The 6,476-nt window shown below is 38.9% G+C and overlaps 2 long non-coding RNA genes across 2 annotated transcripts in view; both read right to left on the bottom strand.

Moving 5' to 3' along the window:
- The window catches only part of LOC102768039, a 603,801-nt gene that overhangs the window by 532,607 nt on the left and 64,718 nt on the right, over positions 1-6,476 (bottom strand). The window lies entirely within an intron of this gene.
- LOC107181713 overlaps positions 1-6,476 on the bottom strand; it is a 10,647-nt gene that overhangs the window by 1,634 nt on the left and 2,537 nt on the right. Inside the window, exon 2 of the long non-coding RNA XR_001512414.1 lies at positions 2,431-2,443. This is a non-coding gene — a long non-coding RNA (uncharacterized LOC107181713). The remainder of the gene's footprint in view (positions 1-2,430; positions 2,444-6,476) is intronic.

The raw sequence follows: 6,476 nt of genomic DNA on the forward strand, positions 1-6,476 counted from the left end.
TCAGCCAGGATTAACTTCTTTGCAGAGTATGACAGGAATGTCTGGGTATAAAATTGAGAAATTGTTCATAAATATTATGGAAGGCTTTTTGAGCTGTTTACTATTAGAGGTCTGATTTAGCAAAAGGACTGCTGTTTCTGGGATGTGGATTTTTTACTTTTTTCTTTTAACTAAATCACTGACAGTTCAAATAAATGATACACATTTCATAGCACTTTCACCTGTGATTATAGCAGAAGGAAACAAATTGCTATTTTTAAGAGACAGTTTTAATATCTTTTACTACATTTGGAGAAGGAAAAAACATACCAAGAGCACTATCTCCTGTAGGTAACTTATTTCTCTCGCCATTTCTTTATTTAAAGTCTTGTGCTGAACCAGCCAATGAAATGCATTATTCCACTTGATGGAGTTTTCTAGCAGAAAAAAAACTAGTGCCAGCATGCATTTCTGAGAAGTCAGACACATTAATTCAAAAAACAAAAAAAGCCCTGGCCGGTTTGGCTCAGTGGATAGAGCATCGGCCTGCGGACTGAAGGGTCCCGGGCTCGATTGCAGTCAAGGGCATGTACCTTGGTTGCGGGCATATCCCCAATGGGGGGTGTGCAGGAGGCAGCTGATCTATGTTTCTCTCTCATTGATGTTTCTAACTTTCTATCCCTCTCACTTCCACGCTGTAAAAAATCAATAAATATATATAAAAAAAATAAATAAATAAAAAATAAAGATACTTGCTAGAGGTTAATAACAAAACTCAATAAAAACCAGTGACATTTTTATCAAACATTTGTGAAACTGCAGTTTTGAATTCTGATCAGCTACAAATTGAATTAAAAGGGGCCTTTCTAATTCTACCTCCTAGGCATTGACATAGAAAACAGGGAGCCTGCACTACACACCCACTTTATAATGGAAAAAAGAGGGTGATTCATTCTCTTAAGCATTAAGGAACCGTTTAACACATGGCTGCTGAGTGGGTTGCCAATTAAGGTGTTGTAGAACCTGTCAATGCTGGTTTAACAGTCACAAAACAAATCATCAATTGAAACTCACCAGTACCAGTCATCCTGTTAATTGACCAAATGATTACCCCTCTCTTAGTTAAGAGGAAACCTGACACACTTGAAGAAATCCTTCTTTGTTGCAAACCTTCAGGAGGCTGTGCCAGACCTCAACTTGGCAAAACTACTTTGGTTTTCCGCTTCATTGGAAAGGTGTCTCCCTTTGTTCTCAGAGGGGCTCCTAATGAAGGCCAAGTTCTAGTCTCACTTTCTGATTGCCTTCCCTCGAAGATATTTTTCTTGCTTTCTGCCATGAGAAAGAAGGAACTGGCCATAGGACGTCGATTAGAATTGTGTTTAAAGGTATTTAGCAAAGGGTGACCAGCAGGGCATTTTACTCATCATAGTGGGTCATACTCAAGGTGGAATAAGAATGGTCTAGCAGTAAACTGCACCCCATATTTTTTGGAGTGTCTAACATATGAGCTATGTACTTCTCGAGATCAAATCCAACTAGCTGCAAACTATAAAAATAAGTCATGATCAAAATACTCATAGGAAAATAAAATGTGCATCAATGGAAAACTATGCATTGTTTAGATTGTAAAGGAAACCTCCTGGTTATCAGATTCTATGAGTTACTTTACAACTCTGTAAATTATAGATAACTGATAGTAATACAGGATGATTCTCGTCTATAGACATGCAAATTATGTCCTGGCCATTGAGATTCAGTTGACTACCACCCGCCCCTAGAAACAATTTTTGCCTTTGTAACATTCATTTCAGTATTCCTGATCTACTAATGTGTTCTTTGGGTTCTCTTTAGACTGTTATAACATCTGACTGGGTTCTCATTATGGGTTGAATAATCTTTAATAAATATTCATTTTATCTCAATATGAGTCACAATTTTGCCTTTTATTTTAGAATTATCCTTTAATATGAGAAGAATCAGATTTAATCTTAAACTGTGCCATGCTCCCTCCAGTCACAGCCTCTGCACATACCATTCCTCTGCCTCCTCCCCACTTGAGACTCTGGACCCACTAATCCAGTGGTTCCCAACCTTCTGGCCCTTTAAATACAGTTCCTCATGTTGTGACCCAACCATAAAATTATTTTCGTTGCTACTTCATAACTGTAATTTTGCTACTGTTATGAATTGTAATGTAAATATCTGATATGCAGCATGGTCTTAGGCGACCCCTGTGAAAGGGTCGTTCGACCGCCAAAGGGGTCGCGACCCACAGGTTGAGAACCGCTGCTAATCCCTTGTCTGCTCTTAGGTTTGGGCTCACTCGTTATTTTCTCAAACAAGCTTTCCCTGACCATCCTTTCTCTCCACAAACAGGCTCAGATCTCCCTGTTATATGCTCTGTTGCACCATACACCACTCCTTCGTGTGGCACTTACCACTGACACTTACCTGATTTTTCTGACTAATGTCTGCCTTCCTCACTAGAATCAACCTGTTCTAATAGCAGGGACCACATCTGGTTGTACACACCATTGTAGTCCCAGCTTCACCAAGGTACTGGACACGGAGGGTTCAAATATAAGCAGCAAATTTGTTGATACATCAGTAAAGCAATAGATCCAGGGATCAATGAATGGACTGGGCTATGAAGACTCCTGTTACAAATCAGAAAGAATAGATCTGGACCAAAGCCAACTAAGTAGGAAAAGGAGACACTGTACTCTGATGTAAATGCCAATGATTTGGAAGACCATGGAGACAACCTATTGGAGGGTACAATGGTACTTACTGCTTCAGACTTTAGAAGGGACTTAGTTGAACAGAACCTATCTAAGATTCCTTTCCCCTCCTACGGACTTCTAAAATCCAAGAGAACCTAGGAATTCTTGAGAATTTTGAACCAGATCAAAGGCAAAGCCAAAAAAGGAACCAGCTTGAGTCCTTTATGTTACAGGAGCAGCATGGTTTAGAGCAGGGGTGGGGAACATCTGGCTGTGTAGGTCTGCAAAATCACTTGGTCTGGCCCTGCCAAGGCAACCGCAGGCGGGACTCGAAATTCAATAAATCTGGGAGCTTTTTTCATGGCAACATAAATTTATATTAAGTGAATTATATTAAGCAAATGAAGTTATAAATATCCAAATGGCCCTTGGCAGAAAAAAGGTTCCCCTCCCCTGGTTTAGAGGAATGTTTCTCAAAATGCGGTCCCTACACCAACACTATCACTTGGAAATTCTCTGACTGTACCTCAGACCTACTGAATCAGAAATTCTGGAAGAGGAGGCAGCCATCTGGGTATTAACAAGACCCACAGGTGAATCTGATACTTGACAAAGTTAGAAAACCACTCTCACAGAATAAAGATGAGCCTCAGAGTCACCCAGACTCTACTGTCTATAGCTGTGAGACCCTGGGCAAAATACTTAAGCTCTCTACACCTGAGTTACTCATCTGGATGATAACAACACTATCTCATAGGATTGTTATGAGAATTTTTAAGTAATATATATAAATTGCCTAGCAAAGCAAGTGACAAAATATGAACATATTAAATTATGTCTGCTATTGCATTTCTCATTCATTTCATCACCACTCCCACCACCACCATCATCATCATCACCATGTCTAGACTCTTAAGGCCTGGACACCCAGAGTAGGAGAAAACTGGTTGATATCACCATTTTTTTGTCAGTGATTTATAATAAAATATACTAACTTACTAATAGATGTGTACAGTGCTTAAGAGGTTATGCAGGCACTTGGCACACATGCTATTTGATTGTCACAAAAAAAAATTGAGGCTGTTACTTTGGACAATTCAGTGGATTTTCCCAATGTCACAATGCTGGTCCTTCCAAGTCATCTGCAGATGCAGAACTTGAACCCAGGTATTTTTATTCCAAATTTAGTGCTTTTCCCTCTACTCTTCACTGCCTATGCTTCTGTTTTTGCTTATATCACTTTCCTAAGGAAAAAGACACTCTAGTCACTAGACACATTGTAGAATAAAATATGCCTGGCATTCTTTAAAGAGTTCCTTGGACCCCGGCATATGGTTCTTCTGATTGTCCTTACTTATAAACCTCACATTTAAAGGAGCAGTCCATATTTGCAAACTCCTAATTATTAGCAATAATTGGTCCCTTCTGCTGTATGTTTGTTTTATTTTTAGTATAGTCATTTACTTCATGTTAAACTCAAATATGTTCGATGCCAGCCTTTTAACAATCCAATTTGCCAAATATGCACTTGTAATACAGAAAGCTATGAAGCATCTTCCCTGCTCCTAAAATATGGCCACCTTCATAAATGTTATCTATTCCTTTTGGCAACGAGTATCCTAAAACACGTCCTCTTCACTGGGTATTGTGAGAGCAGGCCCTGGCTACCCAGCAATGAATCAGGCAGATGTGCTACTTGCCATCCCAAGAGTGGGGGAAGCAGACACTAATCCAACAAAGGAAAGAGCCCCAGACTGCAGGAATGGCCACTGCGGAGGAGCAACATGAATTGATAAAGAAGAGGTGGTCACCTACATCTCTGCAGGGGCTGGAGAACCCCAGGGGAGCAACTGCAGACATGGTGGCCAGGGAAAGCCTCTCTCATCACACACACACACACACACACACACTAAAGCTTATCTTGACACAGGAAGTCTAATACGAAAATCCAATATGTGCAAATATAAGCCACGAGAATAGGTGAGTTAGGAATAGATTATCTGCTTTAACATGATGGATTTAATCTAGATTTACTTGCCCAAGATCTCTCAACAGATGACAGAACAGAAATCTGATGTAGCAACTATCTCCTACAAAGCAGAGGGTTGGTAAAGTAAGGCTCAAGGGCCAAATTTGGGCAGCTGCCTCTTTGTACAGCCTCAAACTATGAATGATATTTACATTTTTAAATTGTTAAAAAATAATAATACTGTATGCCATGTGAAAGTTATATAAAATTCAAATTTCAGTGCCCATCAATACAATCTTATTGCGACAACCACATTACCTATTGTCCATGGCTGCTTTCAAGTTACAAGTAGAGTTGAGCAGCTGTGAAAGAATCCAAAACCTGAAATATTTACTATCTGGCCCTTTAAAGAAAAAGTATGCAGACCTCTGAGGAAAAAGATAGTAATTCACAAAAATAGAAGTAAAAAACATTCTTGGAAATGTTATTTCAAATATGAGTGACAAACCCATATGCAAAGAATGGCTGTAAGATGCCTCAGAAAGAACCTGACCTTGTGGCAGTTGCCTGAGGCGCTCCTTGCCAAGTTCACCTGGAGGTCTCATTTTCTTGACCCTGTGTCCTAGGAAGGAAGTCACAAGTCAGCTCCTAATGGGGATTCATCACCCCCGTTTCAACTTGAGCAGCAGCTGTGTCCAACTTGTGTTCCCAGAAAGGAGCCAAGTGTCTCCACTCCACATTTGCTGGTTCAACTGGGTTCTTAAACAATAGGAAATGGTTTCAAACTGCTTTTGAGGATTTCCAACTATCTTGTCTTCTCTGAATATTTAATAGTTCAAGTGAGTATGCTCAATTATGAAAATAAATTCTTATAAACAGCCCAATCTGGGTGGATAGTGGATTCACAGCACGAAGTTAAATTTTTCCAGTACAAGGAAAATATTACTTTTTCTTCTCAGTCTTCAGGCTACAAGGTCGAGGACTAGAGGCTATCTGTTACAGAATGTCTCCAGTTTTTCCAGTGCTTTGTAACAATACATAATATATTGGTCCCATACCTTCTTTGTCATTTAGTTGTATATGTTCATCTTCAAATGTTGGAGCATTTTGTACTTTTCAAAGGTAAGTTGAAAGATAATATTTAAGGCATACACCTTAAGTCAAAAATGTCCTTCACCTTTTAGAAAAAAGTGCTGCATTTCAATAGGAAATTATGTATCATCTATAGCATACCCTGCCCAGCTGTCCAGCTGTTCAATTCTAGCCCAGTTCACTGTTTTTGAGCTAATTTGGACCACTTTGTAAGTTGCAAGTAACTGATAGATCAGTGATGGCGAACCTCTGACACGCAAACTCATTTTTTAGGTTGATTTTTCTTTGTTAAATGGCATTTAAATGTATAAAATAAATATCAAAAATATAAATCTTTGTTTTACTATGGTTGCAAATATCAAAAAATTTCTATATGTGACAAGGCACCAGAGTGAAGTTAGGGTTTTCCAAAATGCTGACACGCTGAGCTCAAAAGGTTCGCCATCACTGTGATAGATAGTGATTTTAATATACTTCTACCCCACAGTGGGAAAACCAGTTTTGTCTCAATTTGCAATTCATCTCAACATTAGTTTATTCTTTACATATTTGTGCTATTATGACTTTTCCTTTGAGCCAATTACAACACCTGCTGGGTTTCTTCACATCAATTAAGTAAAATAAAACCTTTAGCACATGTTCATTTTTTTAATATATTTTTTATTGATTAAGATATTACATATGTGTCCTTATCCCCACGTGACCCCCAACCC

This window comes from Myotis davidii, unplaced genomic scaffold (assembly GCF_000327345.1).
Source record: "Myotis davidii unplaced genomic scaffold, ASM32734v1 scaffold189, whole genome shotgun sequence".
Taxonomy (NCBI): Eukaryota; Metazoa; Chordata; class Mammalia; order Chiroptera; family Vespertilionidae; genus Myotis; species Myotis davidii.